Here is a 22,845-nt window from a genome sequence, read left to right as displayed (position 1 = left end):
AATGGACATTGCTAGGCTAGCCAGAAAACATAAGCTTGAGGCTGCTGGGAAGGTCCAGCGCACCAAAAACACTAACCAAGTCTTACTAATGCTGGGAAACTTGAACAAGAAGGGCTTGCTAACGCTGAGAAACCTGAGCCAGCAGGGCTAGCTCACATTAAGAAACAGAGCCAAAGGGGCTCATTGAGACTAGGAAATATGAGGTGGGAGGGCTAACCAGAGACACAGATGGCAGAGTTGGAAGGGGCTTGGATTGTGCCTGGGACTGCAGTAATGAGAACAGGGTCTGTAGAGGGTTTTTTGCTTGGCCAGGTGCCATCAGCCAGTTCAGACTTTGCGATACTACCCTTGTCTCAGGGACTACAGATGGGAAATCGACCCAGGACTCATGTGGAAGAAATTATTGTCAACTGTCATGTGACAGAGTGCCATCTGGTGAAGGTAGGATGGCCAGAGTTGTTTTGCTGTTTTTATTAACATAACATGCTACTGGTAATTATTTTACTGAAAGGGTGGTCTGCTAATTAAACCCCCTTTGAAAATGCTCCATGCGTAAATTAAATAGCACAAAGTCCCTGCAGGCTCAGGTTGCATTTTAACTGTCTGCAGCTCTGATCTAATTTCAAAGGATTGTGAAATCTAAACAGTCTGGTGCCATCTAAATCTGTAAATAGAAGCAATGACTGATTTGGCGTGGTGACTGCTAGAATCACACAATTATAAAGCTGCAGCAATTTGATATCACCCAGCGTAAGCTCTGTGAACCAGGCCTAAATATGACAGGACTGGTGTTTATTTGCTTCAAGGATGACTACCTCCACAGCTTCTATGTGAAACAATAGGCAGGGTATTGGCCCTTTGATTCTCCGGCAGGAAGGTTAACACCTTCTACCCTGGGCATAGAGAATTCCACCAGCATGTGCCCTAGGCACAGTGCTTCAGAGGCAGCACTTACAAAACACAAGCCTCACACCAGGGTGCTGATAACTGGAGTTCATTTGAAGCCAGCAAGCATGGTAAGGGGTCAGTTTAGAGTAGCCACAGAAGTAAGGCATACCTGGAGAAAGGACTCAGCATCTTGCTTTCTGTTAGAGTTCTTTTCCACTTCCGGTCCCCTCCATTTTCTGTAAAAAAGGTACGCTGGGTGTTATGTCAAAAGGCAAAGGGTACCTGTTACAACAACAGGGATTGGCTCCCTTACAGCAGGCTTGCTTTGGACTATTTTTTGTGGCATTTTGCCTTTAAAAGGAGAAAGGCACCCCCCACCCCATTACTTTTGATTCTTCTATGGACTCTAAGAAGAACAAGAAGAATTCACTAGATGTTCATCAGGAATACTTATTCAGGATACAGTCTATCCGAAAGTCCTCTGCCAGACAGGTAAAGACAGAAGTCATCCCTTACACACCGCTAGCCATCCACAGGGAACAGTGGGAATGAATGAAATAGATCCAGGGCCCTCTCAGTGCAGTTGAATGAACCTCAATAGGTGACAGTCAATCTCACCGGAGTGGGAGTGCAGCAGAAGGATTCTTATTGTTCTGCATTGGGACTTCCAGCAACCCAAAAAGTCCATGTGCAGCTTGAATCATGTTTAACCACCTCAAGACATGTTCAAGCTACTCTGAGTATGCTCTGCACCCTTCTACCGCACACAGGTCTCACTGTTCTGCCTATGGTACTTCACAATCTTTGAGCTGCTTTCCCGCAACTTTGAGCCATCTTGATGCTGTCTCGCACCAGTGAAGAGCCCTGCCACCACCACTCGAGTATCGGCTTGCCACTGTGAAAGCATTCAACACATCACATTTTGACCACTGCACTGACCCAATCGATCCTCATTTCAACCCAACTCAACCTCCACATCCATCCCCTGGAAGCCTTTGTTTTTCCTTTGCCGACATGACCCAGTGGAAGCACTGTTTCGACTCAACCTAAGCGCTGACTCGTCCCTGTTGGAACCCATTGACTCGCACCGTCTCGAGCTCCAACTCAATCCACTCAGAGCCCCAACTTGAAGATAAATCGATGGTTACTCGCCACTGGAAAAATGCAACTTGCCCCATCTCGATACCAGCTTTATTGTGGTAAAGCATTTAGAATCCCGACTCGACGCTGCCGAGCACCCAAGGCAAAGCAATAAAGTACTGCAAAGAGTCTCTGTCTCTGTCTCCCTGGTCCCCTTTTGGGACTATCGTTCATGTTAAGCCTCCCTTCTTTGCCTATTTCTTCTAAGACATTCTTGAACAATGGCACTGTACCAATCATCTGAACTCCCATACTCATCTTCCCAGAGTGCTGTTCTAGAACAGTCTGCATTGTCTGTGTCTCTTTAAAGTGTGGGTTTTTGCTGGTGTTTTGGTTCATTGATTGCATTGAAAAGTCTTTGTTAGAGAACCTTGATTTGACCTTCTTTTATTTTGTAATCATTGTAATTAAGTTGATTGGGTTGCTACTGTTATCAGCTGACACCCCTCCTGAAGATATTGCCTGCAAGCGGCCTGCGCAATCGCACAATGGGAAGGAAGTATAGCTTTGAGGCTGTGCCTATTTCACCTCTATGATCGGGATCACTGCTGGTTCAGTAGTAGTGTGGGGGCAGAGACGCAGGGATTTTGTCACAGGTCAGATAAGCAATCACCTTCCATGTCAGCCACCTTGCACTAGCAGCCCCCAGGAGGAATTCCTGAAACCCTTTCAACTGAAGAAGTGTGATTGACTGTTTCATGCATTTTATCAGAAGGCCTCGTACTGAGTAATAACTATCACGCAGCAGAACTCTGGACTTGGGACCACGGCCCTGCACAAACCAATGGGCTAAATAGCTTAAAGACGACCCCGCGTGTTTTGGGTTCCCTTGGCCCCTACAGAATTTGTAATTCTTTATTTACCATACACCAACTCTTCAAGTGTGTATTTAAATAAATATAAAATACAATAAACCACCTTTGAGACTAAAACTAAGGTCTGTGAGCCTTTGTTGATCACATGCATGTGACAGTACGTGGACCCATGCTTAAGAAAATCCAGGCATGAAGATTTCACTTCAGAACTTTAACATGTAGCCAACAATCACCTGGCTGCTTCTAAGCAGTTTTAGACAAAGTCGCTGGAAAAGCGTTTACAAAAGCAGTATGGGTGTGTAGGCCATTGCTTAGGCAAATACACATATGAGGATTTTACTTCCTAAATTTTAGATGTACCAATAATAGTCCCTATTTGGCTGCTTTTGAGAACTTCCAGACAAAACAACTGGACACGAAATTGCAAAAACATGAAGGGATATCACACATGTATTAGCTCATGTGAGCCAGCTCAGCTGTGGAAGGTGATGTGTATTTTGGCCGGACAGGCTGGTTCTGCCAAGGGACATGACAGGAACCATGCCTCTTCTTTGATCTCTTTGTGAGAGTAGGTATGGCCCTTCCCCAGAGACAGCCACACGACATGCAGCTGTCCTGAGCCCCGGCATCAAAGGAGCACACTGATTCAAAGGGAGTAGCATCACACCAGAAGGCTGCATATCTAAAGGCCTTTGATCCTATTGAGAAGGGAAGGGGTGGGGATTGTGTAGACATAAATCACTGTGTTCATTTGGAGAAGGATTCCAACATCTTGTTTCTCCCTACTACACTCCCCTTCCTGTCCCTTTCACTTCCTCTAGTACATAGCACTTTGGGTGTGATGTCAGAAGAGCAAAGTTCACTTCTTCCAAGAACAGGGATTGAGCCACTTTGGCAGGCTAGCTTTAGTCCAACCACCTGTGGGCTTTACAAAAGAGGTCCAACACCACTTCTTTGAATCATCATTTGGACTCCAACCCTTCATTAATATTTCATTGGACTTCTGTTTGGAGAGTTGATCTCTCCAATGTCCTCTGCCAGTGAGGTGAGGACTGAGTGGCCAAGGCAGAGGAAACCACTTTCCCCTAACCATCCCCATGGACCGATGGGGGGTGAACCTGGTGCTGGAAAGACATCTGCCTCTCTGCCAGCCATAGCTGTACCCAAGACCTCACTTTGTTGATGGACCACTGTGGTTGTGTACCTACCTCCCCGATGTTTGGGAGCCAGATAACAAGGACACATCCTGTCCCTGAATAACTGGAGTGGGACTCACAGCATCCTTGAGCAGTGACCTGCTGATGGAGCAAGCCTGCCTCTCGACCTGCCACACCTGTACCCAGGACCTCACCATGCAGAAGACCCCCTTCGGTTGAGTGCCAACCTCTGCCTTGTTAAGGAGCACGAGAAAAGGACTGTGACTCAGTGCACCCTAAGAGGCAAGACAGCCGGGATCCTAGGGTTTTGCCATTGGACTGCTTTTAGCGGTTTTCAAGAAGCATTCAAAACATTTGAACCACCGGGACCCTCTGGTGCTCCCTTTTGAACTCTTCCCAATCTTCGAATCGCTTGCACAACGTCAAGAAGTTTGATTCAGTGCTGCCGGACCACCAAGAACTGCAAAAACACACTATTGACTGCTAACTGCCCCTTTTTGTCAATGTCTAGGCCCTAGAGTGTGGCCAGGTCACCTTGATCCCTTTTTGCAACCTCAAGAACATATTGTTTTGAACAGTGTGGTCTTAATTGTCTTTTCTCCCGATTTCTCATTACCCAGAGTGCTGCATCTATTCTGTTTTGCATATTTGGTGTTCCTTCTACAGGGGTGGATTTTTACATTGTTTTATAGTTAGTTATTATTGAACATGGTGTGCCTACTTTGTTTGCACATTCCTTTATTGTGGACTGTTATATTTCGCTGTTTTGGTTGATACTGAACCACATTCACACCTCTCTTGAGAGTATAGTGTAGAGATTCACATGGTTGGAATGTGGGTGCCTCGCTGCGGTCGCGCGCGCTTTCTGGTATTGTAGCAGAGCGAGAGCCGCGTGACCAAACGAGGCAGTTGAGAAGTTTGAATTACAAGCACTGTGTTGGGGCTCCGGGGAGCTCCGTATTAAAGGAACTCGCTTTTACCTACCGTGTCGACGTGCATCCTTCAAATAGCCTTCCCTTGGCCCATGTTATCACAAAAGGTGAAGGAGGTTTATCTCTTAACTCTTCCTGTTTTCTTTATGATTATGTCGACTCATGGTTTGTGGAAGTGTGAGGGCTGAGTGGGTGTTTTGGCCTCTATTCACCCTTGTACTCCTGCAGGGCAGAAGTCAATTCATCACACCGGCACTTAGGACCATGACACATCCCGGGAGCTCATACTCCATCAATATTGTGAGGTGTTTCCGTGTCTTCCTCTGGCATGACAGAGCCTTGCATGCAAGCCCTGATTCCTGCAGCCCAAAGATGTGTGGGATAGGAATTCAAATCCTCCAAACACAGATGCAATCGCGGGAACAGGAATTCTCAGGAACCATGGGATAATCTATTCCACGAAACGCCTATCTCCCAAACACCTGCGATGTGATCTGATTGGCGGCAGGGAATGGCGGAGTAATCTGCAGGCCGGTGACGTTGTAGCCCCCTCAGTCTGGAACTGCAGAGAATGTCCTGGGTGAACTACTCCCTGTAGCATATGACTAGGACGGGTTCTTGGGCAAAGCATTTGAGGGTGGCACTAGATTGCCTCTGCAAGCCGCAAATGGTTCCCACATTCTAGGGCGATGAAAGCGACACAATGGCACTGTTCACCGTAAAGCAGCACAAATCCCGGCAGCAGCCTAACCAGTGTAGGAGAGGCACTGTACCCAGAAGCCGTTCACAGAAAGCTGTCCTCTCCAGATTGGCACTGTGTACATCCTTTGCAAAGTATCTAAGTATGTGTACAATGTAACATTCAGTGTAAGGGCCTGAAACAAAAAACGTTTATCTTGACATAATTATAACTTGTGCACCAATAAGTAAATATTTGCGCGCCAAAAGTAAAGTTCCTGTACATGTATTTGAGGATGCCCATCCACAAATCGGCAAAAAAGCAATACGTGGGAAAATGAGGGAGTGGGGGTTGTCCCTCAATGGCCAAACATCCACAATTTCCGAACACATATCTTACCAATGTGCATTACTAAAGCAGACAAGAACTTACTCCATCACCTGGCTGCCACAACTGAAGAAGACCACAACAAATGCGGCAATCGTGAACCCAGAATTGTGCAGGTGGTTTCCCAGCGTGGAGCAAAGCTCATATGAGTGACGCTCCGCTCAAATTTGCGTATCCCTTGGCAGGGAATACAACTACACTGTGCCATTGTTTCAGAACTCCTAGGAATGTTGCTGTACATTTCGTTTAACACTCTTTTCAACTCTGAAGTACTGTACTTTTATTGCAATGGACACAGGATCTACATTCCTTGGTCGAAGAACTCAATGAAAAATGACTTCAGTGCCTCGAAGACTACTCGGTCTGATTTACAAGAGCGTTTTTCTGTGGGAAACCCCTATTGAAAAGTGCTTTGAAAATCAGGCCCACTGTCTTTTATCTGAAAAGTACCGATTCAAAATTCAAAACATATCTTTGAAATAATGGAATTGTCTTTGCCATAGAAAATCCCACTCAGCGCATTAAAATACTTCACTTGTTGAGAAATGACAAGGCTCCTCCCACCAATTCCATTTGAGAGAACCAATGATGCAGAAACCAGTTTTTGATTTCTTCATATTCAGTAGACACCACATACACGAGCACACGTGCATGGGTGTGTGTTTATGTACATATACATGTTTGTGTGTTTGTAGGGGGCTATGACCTTGCTGCATACGTGTGTGATATAAACTTGCTGCATACCTGTGTGTGTAAGATTGCACACTGTATGGAACACATGTGTGTGTGTTGTGTGTGTGTGTGTGTGTGTGGGTGTGGGGGGGGGTGGATGAGCCGTGTTTGTCTAAGCTTCCAACTTGTTTCAGGAACACATATTGATGTATGCGTGGGGGTTTGCTGTGTGTGAGTAAGCATGAATATTTCATGCAACATAATGTGTGTGTGTGTGTGTGTGTGTTGGAGGAAGTGACTGTGTGTGTATGAGAAGACTTGGACATGTTGGGTGATAGATGAATGTGCGTGTTGGAGGATGTGTTATATGTGTGTGTCTGTGTGTTTCTTTTTTTTAAAACTCTTTTTATTACTGAAGGTCAACACAGATTAAACTCATTGCACCCGCATACGTCAGTACATACAGTTCAATAATTGTCAAAGGCATAGATCAGAAATCATAAAAAACAGTTTACACAGGCATTTCCTCATCAGAGGCCATTTCACATAAGTACATTCTGAACGGGGCCCATATGTCCTTGGGGCGACATCTCGTTGTCACAGTCATAGTGTATTGTTCCTCACATTTGTTTATGTAGGCCAGATTGCGAATAAAATGTTCCGTTTTTGGCGGAGAGGTACTTGTCCAACATCTCAGTATGCACCGTTTGGCCACAGCACATGCTACATTGAATAGTCGTCTGATCTTTTCACCTTGTTTGCCTATATCTCCGAACAAATATTTCGGTGGATGCATGTCAGCGGGAATTTGTGTAATGTCTTCAAGTATCTCTGCCACTTCTCTCCAGAATGTAGCAACCGGGGGGCATTCCCAATACATGTGATATGTTCCCGCTGGCTAGCATTGCATTTAGGGCAGTCGCCCGAGTGAGTCATTGAGAACTTGGCCATTTTTGCAGGAGTGTAGTGCAGTCTATTTAAGATCTTGAACTGAATAAGTCTGAGCCCTGCGTTCATGGATACAGCTTTGGTAAGCATACAGTATTTCGCCCATTTTTCCTCTGGGATATTCAAGTTCAGATCTTCCTCCCATTTGGCTTTTACCTGGTTTGTGGTGGGTGCATGTAGTTGTGCCAGTGCATAAAGTTTGGATACTCCCAGCCCCGTACCAGATGTGGCGGCTTGTATGCAGGGATGGGATGGTGGCTCGTCCGGGAAGAGTGGCCAGCGTGCACTGAATGCAGATTTCATCCTCTGGTATTCAAGTGTTTTGGTTGGCCCCCCTCCTAATGCCTCCCTGAGTTCCTCAAGTGTTACAAATCTGCCATTCGGGAACATATCCCGCATCTGGATTTCCCTGTCTGGATCCCAGTGTCTTTGTATCGTCTTATCCAATGTGGGTGGTATGCCGGGATATTTCCAAAGGGGTACATCTGTGTCATATGGGTTATCTATCTGCAGTTTTTTATATAATGCCTTCCATGCAGGCACCGTGGTTCTGACTGGATCGAAGGGACAAGGATCTTTGTATTGAGAATGAAATATTATAGAACGGAGGTCTATGGGATGCGCTGAAAACTTTTCAAGCCATATATGGGGTGATCTATCCTCGGGGTCATACCAATGCTTTGCGAACTGCGCCTGTGCTGCAAGATAGCATAGCTTGAAATCCGGCGCGGTTAGCCCCCCTGTACAATAAGGTTCAGTGAGCTTTTCCCATTTCATTCTAGGGGTTTTCCCGTCCCACACAAAGGAGACCACCATTGATCTTATTTTCTCAAAAAAGGTTTTGCCTGGCCAGATTGGTATATTAGTAAATTAATATAATAATTTAGGGAGCACGACCATTTTAAGGATCGCAACCCTGCCATTTAGGGATATGGGTAGCTTGGCCCACGTTTGCAATTTTGCCTTCAACGTCTGCATTATCGTTTCATAGTTGTCTGCAAAGAGTGTTTTTTTGTCTCGAGACACTAGCACGCCTAAATATCGGATGTGTCCGGTTGCCCACTTAAGGTTTCCAGTGGATCCCGGGCATGTGGTTTGAGGTGTCAGTGGAAGTATTTCGGATTTTTCATTATTTATTTTATATCCCGAGTATTTAGCAAATTAATTTATATCTTGCATTACAGGCGCCAGGTTAGTCTCAGGGTTCCTAAGGTATAATAAAGTACCATCCGCATATAAAGAGATCGATTGAGGTGATGTGTCTGTGTGTTTCTAAGCCTTTCCCTTTGTGATGCTGGAAATGCATCTGAGGGACAGGGCCTCTGAATCCTTGTCCTTTTTCTGTTTTTATCGTGTGTTCTGTTATGTTTTCTGCCCCGGAGTCCATGTGGGACTCCTGGCAGTGCAGCTCTCTCTTTTGGTTTGGTGAACAGACCCATGGGATACCCTTATGGCACCCATGGGTAGGGGTGCAACCCTGTGCCCCTAGTGTATGTTTTTGGGCACCTGTGGGTGGCCCCAGAGCAGGGTATGGGCTGGTGGCAGCTCCGCGCTGAATATGACAGGTGCTCCGGGTGTCCTCCATCTTGGGATACCCAGGCCCTGCCATTGGGATCTGTTGATTTCCGATAGGAAACAAGATGGCCCCTGTGGCCTCTTGCTTTCTATTGCCTGTTATCTTGTTTTCCCAAAGTCCTGGGAAGCCCTGTCTCTGTCCCTTCCCCCTGACTGGCTGTTGGGTGGAAGTTCCATATATGGTGTTGTTGTGAAGGCCCAGCTAGACTGACTGGAGCCTTCCCAGTGACTGTATGTTGTGGGTACTTCCTGTGGGTGGGACCTGGGTGAATGGAGTGTGTGACCAATATACACTCCTTGTTGTGGTTGTCTGGTTTCTGGCATGAGAGACAAAGACTGAGACAGCCCTGCCCGAAACTGGCCTGAATGCAGTGTGTAGTGTTGAATGGCTGGGTACTTGTCCCAATCCACATTCCTTGTTGTGAGTGTCTGAAAGGGAGGAGTGTGGCCTGAATGCACTGTGTGCCTGATTGGCTGACTGACTGCATGAATGCCCCTCTGTATGATTGGCTGCTGAGTGTAGGCCAGCAGTGTGGATGAGAGACAGAATAGTATATCTGGGGACCTCTCACCACTGTTCAGGGGTTCAGGAACGTTCAGGAACGTTCAGAAGCATCCTGGAGCTGAGTCTCCACTCTAAGAGTAACTGGAACTGCTGATCCTCGACGTCCAGCTGGAAGAAGAAGACTTGCTGTGGCATTTGCTTCGACCGATCCGAAGGCTGTCGAAATCGTCGACGACTGACCCGAGAGAGGACCTGGTAAGGCGCCCTCTTCCCGTGCTCCGAGGGATCATCGAGCACCGCTACATCTTCGCCGAAGCGCCCTGGAAGTCAGACCCTCGAAAGGCTGCCGACCCGAGACGGGACCGCCTAGGAGATCGAAGTGAAGCACCCGGACATCGACGCCGTCGAAGTCCATTGCCGTCGACCAGGGTTCGCAGGTTTGTGTAACCACTGGAGGCCCGTCGAAGTTGTGTTGCCCAGCCGTGGGAACCACTTGACACCGTGCCGCCGACGACCGGAGCCGTCCGCTCCTTTGCCTAAGAACATTCAATCGAAGGACTCCCTCGACCGCATCGTCGACCGCTTATCCTGCCGGAGAAAGTCGAGGACGACCAACGCGCCGAGGAGAAACCTGCCGGTGGGTTTCCCGCCACCCAACGACCTCAAAGACTCGGACGATCCGAAGCCCTTGCTGGGCTTCCGTCTCTACAATCTTTGCGGTCCAGAACTATTGTCATCGAGGTGCCCCGCACACCTCCGCCTTGCAGGACGCCGACGCCCCGACGCCGACGAGCACCGCTCGGACGAAGCTGCCGCCTCTTCGACATCGTTCAACCTCGTTTGTCGACGGACGTTCGACGCCCCGTGCCTCCCGCTTGAAAGGGAAGGCATTCAAGAAGGGCCGTCGATTCCCCGTCGCCGAACCCTGAGGTCTTCGACGTTTCTCGACGCCTCTCGACGATCCGTGACTCCCGCTTGAAAGGGGGTCGCTCAAGAAGGATCCGTCGATGCCTCTTCGAAGGACTCGACTCCACCAGGTACATTGGGGGGGTAAAAACATTGTAGGAGAGAATAAGACTATTGAACAACATATGGACTGGGCTTGTGTTAGATCTCTTTCTTTTACAGGTTGCCCAGGTGGGGGGATCTCCACACAGAACTGTGTCTAGTGTTAGGGGCCAGTATTTTGCCTATTGTTCAACCACCTTATTTTCTCTCTTCTCTCTATTGCTGGTTTCACTTATTGATCTGTGTGACATTTTTGTGGATGCACTTTAATGAGGTCTAATATTAGTGGTACCACTTTAGAATTGTAGATATTTACCATTATTGATTTTCCTGAGCACAAGGTGCGTTATTGTGATAAGTGTACATAACCTTTGAATTAATTATATAAAGACTGTGTTTTCAGTAATACAGTGTGTGGACATTCCTTTGTGGGGGCTTGGGGAATACACTGTACTTAAGAACCAGCCTGCATCACCTCCTGAGAAGCTAGGCCTTGATTGCTCGTCCATTGCTACCGTAATAGAGAATCTTGGCTGGGGTCTTCTGTGCCTCTCTTCTACCATATAGGAAGCAGAGGTACAGACACCCCCTACCGGTCTTTACAGCTGGTGGCAGCGGTGGGATGCTTATGGTTTTAAGACTCAGTGTATAACCGTGCCACTTACAAAATATCCGCACTTTATTAGATTAAGGTTTGGGTGTGTACCAAATAACTGCATTACAAGCAATGGAGCCCATTGCAAATGGTAAATTGACTCGGATGAGCTTAGAGGCTCTCCAGAGTGCTTGTGAAGCCAGGGAGCTAGACTTTGTGGATAAGTCTAGGGCTGAGCTGATAGCTGCCCTGGTGGACTACCAGACGGATGGTGAAACTCTTGATGAAGGGGGGGATGCAACCAATGAGGACTCTGCCCCTGGGGCTGTCGCTGAATCTGTTTCTGGGAATGCCACCCTTCCTGCTGCCTCTGTTCCAAACCCCAGCAATTCCATGGAACTTGAGTTATTAAGGATGAAATTGGCCTTTGAATATCGCAAGTTGGAAATAGAAGCTGAGCTTAAGAAAGAGGAGCTGGCACAGCAAGTGGAACTGAAGAATAGGGACCTTGCGCTCAAAGACAAGGACACTGAATGTCAGAGGATCCAGCTAGAGAAAGCTAGAGTGGAGACTTCAGCTAAAACCAGTGAGAGTGTCAGGTCCCCAACCACCAAGTTTATGAAAGATTTGGTTGGTGTATTTGTGGAGGGCTCAGATATCCTCCAATGGATTGAAGCGTTTGAAATGGCTTGTGCAATTCATGATGTAGATAAAAGAGATTGGGCTAAGTGTTTGTTAAGCAGAGTGCCTCAAACTGGATATGACTGTATTCTGAAGCTGAGTGTGGAAGAAAGGGGTCAGTATGAGTGTATGAAGTCTGCTTTGATTGCCAAGTTTGGCAAGACACCTACCCAATACCTTAGAAGGTTGAGGGATTTTAAGAAAAGAGAGAATGTGTCTTGGGTTGACTGGGTGAGTGCTGCGCACATGAACATGATGGGGTGGATCGATGGGTACAAGGTTAAGACTTTTGTTGAATTGTCCCACCTCTTGTTTTTTGAGCATTTTTCTGAAGCCTGTTCACCAGAGCTGCGTCAGTATGTCGCTGACCAGAACATTTTGGACCCCTTTAAGCTGGCTAGGTTGGCTGACAAGTGGGTCTCTCACAGGGTGTCCCCTAAGGACTCCAGTGGGAAGGACAAGGACAAAGAGAAGGGGGCCTCTCAGAAAGCTGAGGAGTCCCCCAAGCAATCACAGTCAGGTAAACCAAAACCTTCCTCTCCTAAGACCCAAAAATCTAGTGGGGATAAGTCATCTGTGGGTGGGAATAAGAGTAGTGGTCCACCTGCTGCAAAGCAGGCTCCCAGTGGTTCCAGTACCGTACCCCGCACTCCTGGCACTTGTTGGGATTGTGGGGCTCTGGACCACAAAAGGGGTGACTCCAGGTGTAAAGGTAAGGCACTTGGAGTACAGGCTGTCAGCCTGACCTACCCTTACCCCGTGTCTGAGGTGGAGGCCACTGTCCTCCCCTCCTCTACCGGGATCACATTTGGTGCTCCGGTAGAGATTTCCCTAGTGTCCCTTGGGGCCTGGGACCAGTACGCGGAAGTACTGGCGACTATCCCACAGAACACCCATAGGTTTTTGAGAAGTGTCCTCTTGAATGGCCAGCCTTCTACTGGCTTGAGAGACACTGGGGCAAGCATGACAGTGGTGGACAGGACCCTGCTCAGGCCAGAGGACTATGAAGGTGCTCCTCTGCAAACCACCAGGTTAGCTGGTGGGCCTCCCAAATTATCGCCTGTAGCCTTAGTCACACTCATGATTGGAGACAAGACAGCGAAGCTTCCTGTCCTGGTTCAAGACAATGTCCCTGCTAACATTTTGTTAGGGAATGATCTAGTAGAGTTGGGGTTGATCTCGGATGGTCTTCCCATGACTGCTGCTGCAGTCACTAGGTCACAGGTGACACCGGGTCTGGCTGTGGGTCAGATACCCGAGCCAAAGGCGAGGCCTAAGGCAAGAAGGCGGAAGACCAAGAAGGCCACCTCTGTGGAGGGAGCACCTTCTCTTCCTGCTGCACCCATTGGGATCCATGCTCCGGGCGGGCTGGGTCCAGTGGAAAACCCAGACTCAACTCCTTTGGGAGAAGAGGCAGAAGACTCTCCTGTGGGAGAGGTTCTCAACCCGGAGGATCATCCCGACCTTCAATGCTTGTTAGCTGAAGGGGGACCCTCCCGGGCAGACTTCTGTAGGGGACAGAGGGAGTGCCACTCTCTCGAGGGTCTGAGGAAACAGGCCCTGTCCCAGGCACAAGGAGAAGTGCCTAGGAATGTCCGGATTTATTTGGAGGGTGAGCTCCTTGTTAGTGAGCCCACTAAGCCTGAACCTGGTGCCCTCAAGAGGTTGGTGGTACCCCAGGTTTACAGGCCCTTCCTTCTGCAGTTGGCGCATGAGGTGCCCTTGGCTGGTCATCTTGGGACCAAGAAGACTAAGCAGAGGCTCTCTGCCCATTTCTACTGGCCACGGATGGGAGTAGAGGTGGAGTCCCACTGCAGGACCTGCCCCACTTGTCAGTTGTCTGGCAAGACTAGAGGCAGGGTCATTGCCCCACTGCAGCCATTACCAGTGGTTGGCACACCATTTGAGAGGGTGGGCATCGACATCGTCGGTCCCCTTGACCCTCCCACTTCAGGTGGACATCGGTTCATCCTGGTCTTGGTAGATCATGCCACCAGGTACCCTGAGGCAATACCCCTTCGGACTGTTACTGCCAAGGTGGTTGCCAGGGCTCTCCTGGGCATTTTCACCCGTGTTGGATTCCCCAAGGAGGTTGTCTCTGACCGAGGATCCAACTTCATGTCTAGTTACATGAAAACCATGTGGAAAGAGTGCGGGGTAACCTACAAGTTCTCCACCTCTTACCACCCCCAGACCAATGGTCTGGTTGAGAGATTTAATAAAACTCTCAAGGGCATGCTAGGGGCTTTGGAAGAACCCCTAAGGAGGAAATGGGATCTCCTCCTGCCATGCCTGCTGTTTGCTTACAGAGAGGTACCTCAAGAGGGTGTTGGTTTCAGCCCCTTTGAGTTACTCTTTGGACATCCCGTGAGGGGGCCCCTCGCCTTGATCCGAGAAGGCTTGGAAGCCACCCCTCCCGGTCCCGCCAAGCAAGTGGGGGACTATGTGTTAGGCCTCAGGCGGAGGATGACACAAATGATGGGTCAGGCAACAGCAAATCTCAAGGCCAGCCAGGAATTGAATAAGTACTGGCATGACCTTAAAGCTTCGCAAGTGGATTGGACTCCGGGACAGGAAATCCTTGTGATGGAGCCTACCAAGCCTAGAGCTTTGGCAGACAAGTGGACTGGACCCTTCAGGATCATCTCCAAGATGGGCGAAGTCAATTATCTGGTTGACATGGGAGCCTCTGGGGTAGCCCCCCAGGTATTCCATGTCAACAGGCTCAAGCCTTTCCACAGGCGAGCAGAGGTCTCATGTCTCTTGCTAGCTTCAGGGCAAGAAGAGGATGAGAGTGAGCCCCTTCCTGATTTGCTGCATAGCAACCCTCAGGATGGCTCAGTGGAGGGAGTACATCTCTCTCCAGATTTGACAACAGAGCAGCAGAGGGCCTGCAGGGCTTTGCTCCAGCAGTATGCCTCTCTGTTTTCACTGACACCGGGCCTTACACCGTGGTGTAAGCACGAAATTGACACTGGTGACAGTGTGCCTGTCAAAAACAGGTGCTATCGTATGTCAGATACCGTCAAGAACCACATCCAGGCTGAGGTCGCCAAGATGTTGGATCTGGGTGTTATTGAACCCTCAACCAGTCCCTGGTCCAGTCCAGTGGTCCTTGTCCCCAAGGCAAGTTCCCAGGCGGGTACCAAAGATTGGAGGTTCTGTGTGGACTACCGAGGAGTCAATGCCGTCACCAAAACTGACGCGCACCCATTGCCCAGGGCTGATGAGCTCGTGGACACCATAGGTGCTGCCAAGTTTGTGAGCACCTTTGACCTTACCTCAGGCTATTGGCAAATAGCTCTGACGGACCATGCCAAGGAAAAGACGGCTTTCTCAACACCTGAGGTACTCTACCAGTTTAGGGTCATGCCTTTTGGGTTGAAGAATGCCCCTGCCACCTTCCAGAGATTGGTCAACCATGCGCTCAGTGGGCTGGAAGCCTTTTGTGTGGCTTACTTAGACGACATTGCCGTCTACAGTTCCACCTGGGAAGAGCATTTGACACATCTGGATAAGGTGTTGCAGGCCTTGAAAAGGGCTAACCTCACTATCAAGGCCACCAAGTGCTAGATAGCTCAGGGGAAAGTTACCTATCTTGGTCATGAGGTAGGAGGGGGTCAAATCCAACCTCTCTCCAGTAAAGTACAGGATGTACAGAACTGGGAGACTCCCACTACTCAAACCCAGGTGAGAGCCTTTTTGGGCCTCACTGGGTACTATCGCAATTTCATGGCAGACTATGGAACCATAGCTGCACCCCTGACAGCTCTAACTTCACCCAAACAGCCTAGGAAGGTTAATTGGACCGAAGACTGTCAGAGGGCCTTTGATGGCTTGAAAGAAAGTCTGTGTAGGGCACCTGTGTTGTGTGCGCCTGACTACAGCCGACCCTTTATCGTCCAGACGGATGCCTGCGACACCGGAATTGGAGCTGTCTTGTCCCAGTTAGATGACAAAGGGAGAGAACATCCTATCATATTCATCAGTAGACAACTCAAGGGTAGAGAACTTAGGTGGGCTACTGTTGAAAAGGAGTGTTTTAGCATAGTTTGGAGCCTTAGGCGTTTTAGGCCCTACCTTACGGGGTCTACCTTCAAGGTCCAAACAGATCATAAGCCCCTGAAGTGGCTTATGCAGATGAAGGGTGAGAATCCGAAATTGCTCAGGTGGTCCATTAGCCTGCAAGGACTAGACTTCACCATAGAGCACAGACCAGGGAAGAGTCACGATAATGCAGATGGCCTTTCCAGAAGGTATGTTGACCGTCTGGATGAGGGTGTCTATCCCGTGGGAGATTAGACACCCTCCACCTCAGTCTGGGGGGGGGCGACTGTGATGCTGGAAATGCATCTGAGGGACAGGGCCTCTGAATCCTTGTCCTTTTTCTGTTTTTATCGTGTGTTCTGTTATGTTTTCTGCCGCGGAGTCCATGTGGGACTCCTGGCAGTGCAGCTCTCTCTTTTGGTTTGGTGAACAGACCCATGGGATACCCTTATGGCACCCATGGGTAGGGGTGCAACCCTGTGCCCCTAGTGTATGTTTTTGGGCACCTGTGGGTGGCCCCAGAGCAGGGTATGGGCTGGTGGCAGCTCCGCGCTGAATATGACAGGTGCTCCGGGTGTCCTCCATCTTGGGATACCCAGGCCCTGCCATTGGGATCTGTTGATTCCCGATAGGAAACAAGATGGCCCCTGTGGCCTCTTGCTTTCTATTGCCTGTTATCTTGTTTTCCCAAAGTCCTGGGAAGCCCTGTCTCTGTCCCTTCCCCCTGACTGGCTGTTGGGTGGAAGTTCCATATATGGTGTTGTTGTGAAGGCCCAGCTAGACTGACTGGAGCCTTCCCAGTGACTGTATGTTGTGGGTACCTCCTGTGGGTGGGACCTGGGTGAATGGAGTGTGTGACCAATATACACTCCTTGTTGTGGTTGTCTGGTTTCTGGCATGAGAGACAAAGACTGAGACAGCCCTGCCCGAAACTGGCCTGAATGCAGTGTGTAGTGTTGAATGGCTGGGTACTTGTCCCAATCCACATTCCTTGTTGTGAGTGTCTGAAAGGGAGGAGTGTGGCCTGAATGCACTGTGTGCCTGATTGGCTGACTGACTGCATGAATGCCCCTCTGTATGATTGGCTGCTGAGTGTAGGCCAGCAGTGTGGATGAGAGACAGAATAGTATATCTGGGGACCTCTCACCACTGTTCAGGGGTTCAGGAACGTTCAGGAACGTTCAGAAGCATCCTGGAGCTGAGTCTCCACTCTAAGAGTAACTGGAACTGCTGATCCTCGACGTCCAGCTGGAAGAAGAAGACTTGCTGTGGCATTTGCTTCGACCGATCCGAAGGCTGTCGAAATCGTCGACGACTGACCCGAGAGAGGACCTGGTAAGGCGCCCTCTTCCCGTGCTCCGAGGGATCATCGAGCACCGCTACATCTTCGCCGAAGCGCCCTGGAAGTCAGACCCTCGAAAGGCTGCCGACCCGAGACGGGACCGCCTAGGAGATCGAAGTGAAGCACCCGGACATCGACGCCGTCGAAGTCCATTGCCGTCGACCAGGGTTCGCAGGTTTGTGTAACCACTGGAGGCCCGTCGAAGTTGTGTTGCCCAGCCGTGGGAACCACTTGACACCGTGCCGCCGACGACCGGAGCCGTCCGCTCCTTTGCCTAAGAACATTCAATCGAAGGACTCCCTCGACCGCATCGTCGACCGCTTATCCTGCCGGAGAAAGTCGAGGACGACCAACGCGCCGAGGAGAAACCTGCCGGTGGGTTTCCCGCCACCCAACGACCTCAAAGACTCGGACGATCCGACGCCCTTGCTGGGCCTCCGTCTCTACAATCTTTGCGGTCCAGAACTATTGTCATCGAGGTGCCCCGCACACCTCCGCCTTGCAGGACGCCGACGCCCCGACGCCGACGAGCACCGCTCGGACGAAGCTGCCGCCTCTTCGACATCGTTCAACCTCGTTTGTCGACGGACGTTCGACGCCCCGTGCCTCCCGCTTGAAAAGGAAGGCATTCAAGAAGGGCCGTCGATTCCCCGTCGCCGAACCCCGAGGTCTTCGACGTTTCTCGACGCCTCTCGACGATCCGTGACTCCCGCTTGAAAGGGGGTCGCTCAAGAAGGATCCGTCGACGCCTCTTCGAAGGACTCGACTCCACCAGGTACATTGGGGGGGTAAAAACATTGTAGGAGAGAATAAGACTATTGAACAACATATGGACTGGGCTTGTGTTAGATCTCTTTCTTTTACAGGTTGCCCAGGTGGGGGGATCTCCACACAGAACTGTGTCTAGTGTTAGGGGCCAGTATTTTGCCTATTGTTCAACCACCTTATTTTCTCTCTTCTCTCTATTGCTGGTTTCACTTATTGATCTGTGTGACATTTTTGTGGATGCACTTTAATGAGGTCTAATATTAGTGGTACCACTTTAAAATTGTAGATATTTACCATTATTGATTTTCCTGAGCACAAGGTGCGTTATTGTGATAAGTGTACATAACCTTTGAATTAATTATATAAAGACTGTGTTTTCAGTAATACAGTGTGTGGACATTCCTTTGTGGGGGCTTGGGGAATACACTGTACTTAAGAACCAGCCTGCATCACCTCCTGAGAAGCTAGGCCTTGATTGCTCGTCCATTGCTACCGTAATAGAGAATCTTGGCTGGGGTCTTCTGTGCCTCTCTTCTACCATATAGGAAGCAGAGGTACAGACACCCCCTACCGGTCTTTACACCCTTCAATGTGCATGTTGAAGAGTATGTCTGAATGTGTGAGATCGTGCACATTTTCGGGGTATGGTTTTGTGTGTGTGTTTGTGGTGTGTTTGCATACATTTCCACATTTGCTCATGCAAAATGGATGTATACATAGGAGTGGCATGTGTGTGTGTGAACATGTATGTGTGTGCGTGTGTGTATGTGTGTAAGTTTACACATTTCATGGGGCAGATTAATGTGTCTATTGGAGGATATGTGTGTGTTTGTATATGTGCGTGTGTGTGAGCTTGCACATTTCATGGGGCAGATTAATGTGTCTATTGGAGGATGTGTGTGTGTTTTTGTGTGTCTGTATATGTGCGTGTGTGTGTGAGCTTGCACATATCATGTGACTAATGTGTATACTGGAGGGTGTATGTGTGTGTTGTGTGTGAACTCACTCATTTCACGCAACAGCAGGGGTGCTGCTAGGGGGGGCTAAGGGGCTATAGCCCCTAATCTGTTGGTTGTAGCCCCGGATAGAATCTCAGGAGCTACAGCCAAAAGACTAGCTAGCCCCCAGTCCCAACAGTTCCGACATCAGCGTAGCCCCGGGTCTTTTCCAGACTTAGCAACTCCCCTGCGCAACAGAGTTGGCTTTTCTAAGGGAGGAGTGGCAGGAGTAACCTAATCTTCGGTGTCCTCTTTTGTAAGGTACTTGCAAAACATGATAAGACGATCTGAAGCCTAACTAAAACAGAACTTAAATAAATTGCGTTTAACACCACACAAGCTAATAATTTAAGATGCTGCCACTTGCCCCGCCTTCATATTTCTTCAATGAAACAATGTTCATACTTATCCAAAGGGAAAACTTCCAGAAAGGTGACGAGGTGAGTGCTATCTTATCATACAATGCCAAGGAGACCTATGCAGTCCCTAAGGTAATATGTCTGTATACCTTCCCGTAATGTAGCACAGCATATGGCTAACTGTATATATACACTATCACTTTTTGCGTTTCTCCTGGATAGTTCCCCAATGCCTCCAATGGATGCCAAGGAAAAACGCCCAAATCTCCTTGATGTTCTCTGCAAGACGCCATGATGGGAGTCCTCACATCTTGAGACGTGTCAGTCAATCATAACAAACATTGTACTGGCTGAGAACTGGAGTAAACTCACATTGCAAAAAAAGAGCAGTGGTTTCAAAATCCATCATTGTCGATATTAAACCAAGTGGGTGATTAAAAACCACACTAATTAGGGAAATGCAAAGCCATCGGGTTACACGTGGTCTGCCATCATTGTATCTGCTGTGGGTCTAGTTTCTCCTCAGACAGGCCCACGAATCAGTTATATGCTTTATCAATCTTGACAACCTTTTCTTGCACATACTGGCTTGTCCCAACACTGAATATATTTACACAACATGTACTGCATCACCTTAACGTCGATACAATGCAGCCTTGATCGCGTAACCCGGAGATTTGCTGATCCAAAAGAACACTATTTGAAACGTGTTAGCATTAAATTATCGAGCGACCAAGAGCGAACATTACGAATGAACTCAACCACGAACCCGCACACATCAAGCGGCAGCATTTGGCTGTGTTTTTATTTTTTTTTTACATTAGACGGGACCCTAGGGCATACGGAAACTGCATCCTGCCCCCACTTCAAAATAGCAAGCATGCAGAGAGCCCCTGCCACCGTTCTCAATTATTGCTCTTCCTTCCACCATTTATTAAATATAAAATGCAGCTGTAATTTCCCCCGGCGCCGGCAGCCTCTCCACCCCCGTGTACCCGTGGGAATTTCAACGCATTTTTCATTTGAAGGAAACACCAGCCACGGGGTCGTTCGATTCACGAGCCCTTTCTTTGGGAGCCCCCGTCACCCGAATAACTCGTCTCTTGCAGTGATGACACGAGTCATAGACTTTTTGTTTTTGGTCAAGAGCTACTGAAATCGGGGAAAACAGGAGGAAAATAAAATAGAAGAAAAAAAAACATGAGCTCCTGTCCTTATATTGGAATGCTGTGTGCTTTACACAATTTCCTTGTGGGGATTAGGGGCAGGGGGCGTGGTGTGGTGCATCGGGCATTTACAGGTACCATTGCTACCCAGGCAATACACTTGCCCTTTTTTCCTTTCAGCCGAATTGAACAGAGGTGCCACGGGAAAGGGGCACCTCCATGCAGGCAGAACGCTTGGCAAGTGCAATTCACCTCCATCCCCTCTCTGGCAGCCCGAAGCCAAATTCGCTGACAACAAACCACAATAGACAACAATAGATTACAATTGCCAACTGTGAAAAGGGAATATCAGACACACGCCACACGGGCCATGGAATGAAAGCGGCTCTGGGGGTCGCCTGTGGGCGAATGAAACGCATCTGCCCTCTCTGGGAAAACTGTGCATGCACCTGTTTGCAACCGCGGGCAGAGGTGCCCGCCTCGTGGTAAACAAACACAGGCTCCGCGGCGGGAGGCGGCACCCCCGCGGCACCCCCCACTCGTGCCCCGCTCGCACTTATTATTGTTTGCCTTACCTTGCAGCTGCGTGCGTGCCTCCCGGCCGCTCTCCAGCTACGAGTGACAGTATCCTCGCGGAATGGCAGCCGGAGACAACATCCCAAATGCAGGCAGCGAGATCATGGTGCGCTCCGTGCCGCGCCGCGATGGTTCAAAATGTTGCCAATTCCACACATGTACGACGGCACTGAGGTTTCGCTGGATTATCCATCCCCCCCGACTCCCCTCCGTTAGGGCAATCTGCTGCTCCTTCGCCTGGCTCCTCTCCTCCTGGCAGGTTTGGTGGGCTCGCCTGTTTGTTTTAATGGGAGGAATTAGAGCGAGGGGCCGGGGGGGTGGGGGAGGAGGGGAAGCCTGCGCGCGTCCTCTCACTCGCCCTGCCGTGCGCAGAATGGGGGGGGGGGGGGTCGGAGGGGAGGGGGTGAAGGAGTGTGCTGAGGGAGTATGCAGTCTCCCCCTGCCACAGTTCAGCGCGCCGAGATGTGAAGTCTAGCCGCTTTTGTTACACACTGTGATGCTGTGTATCCCTGATTGATTAGGCATTGTTTTCTGTTGTTAGTCTATACAAAATATCGTGACAATATATACAACATATAGCAATGCGTTTTTGTGAGCCCTCTTGACAGATGGGGAATATTTAAATGAAAAAAAATAAAACATGGATTATCCTAATGTGTAATGTACCCATATAGATTAAATATTTTGAAAATCCATCTGGTCTGCCCTTTGGTGGGTACGCTAGGTCCATCCGCTCAGCATCAGGCACACCATGCCAGGTGCTGCCATGTACACGCAATTGTATTCCACGAGCTTCTACTTACTACCAAATGGTCCCTAACATGCACACCTGCAGACTGATATGTTCAAATATCGCTTGCATGCTTATATACAGCTTAATGTGGAAATCTGCTGGTATCATAGGTCAGGTGCAGCCAGACCTAGCAGAGCTACATATGCCAGGTGCAGCTTCGTATCCTGAGGTACAAGGGATTATGTCACAGTAATATGATTATGTCATATGCCAGGTGCAGCCAGACCTAGCACAGCTATATATGCCAGGTGCAGCTTCGTATCCTGAGGTACAAGGGATTATGTCACAGTAATATGATCATGGCATATGTCAGGTGCAGCCAGACCTAGCACAGCTGCATATGCCAGGTGCAGCTTCGTATCCTGAGGTACAAGGGATTATGTCACAGTAATATGATTATGTCATATGTCAGGTGCAGCCAGACCTAGCAGAGCTACATATGCCAGGTGCAGCTTCGTATCCTGAGGTATAAGCCATTATAAGAGAGGCACAGCCATATAGACCCAGCTGAAGCAGCATGCACCTAAACACAGACACCAAATGCCAGGTACGTTCTCAAATGCCAGGTGAAGACAATTTTGCTCAGGCACAGCCTCACGGGTACTGTTGCAGTCTAACATAAGCAGTTAGAAATCATATGCCTGACCGAAGCCATTGTGCAGCCTGGTACAGGCGTCATATGCTCAGGTGCTCCCCCGCTCCCTACCTCAATCGTCGAGCTGCTGTCTTGTTATGCCAGGTGCAACTTCATATGGAGAACAACTTAAACTATGTGGTCAGAGGCAACCATACCTGTTGAGGTCTAGTTGCCTCA

General features: G+C 49.1%; 1 protein-coding gene across 1 annotated transcript in view; it reads right to left on the bottom strand.

Moving 5' to 3' along the window:
• Nucleotides 1-21,608, bottom strand: part of PLPPR1 (phospholipid phosphatase related 1) — an 863,412-nt gene extending 841,804 nt beyond the window's left edge. The window contains exon 1 of the mRNA XM_069630811.1: nt 21,238-21,608. The gene's annotated coding sequence lies outside the window, so the exon portion shown is untranslated. The remainder of the gene's footprint in view (nt 1-21,237) is intronic.
• Between the last annotated feature and the right edge of the window lie 1,237 nt (nt 21,609-22,845).

Source organism: Ambystoma mexicanum, chromosome 6q (assembly GCF_040938575.1).
Source record: "Ambystoma mexicanum isolate Mex_15411 chromosome 6q, UKY_AmexF1_1, whole genome shotgun sequence".
In the NCBI taxonomy this organism is placed as follows: Eukaryota; Metazoa; Chordata; class Amphibia; order Caudata; family Ambystomatidae; genus Ambystoma; species Ambystoma mexicanum.
This window is presented reverse-complemented; position numbering and strand designations above follow the sequence as displayed.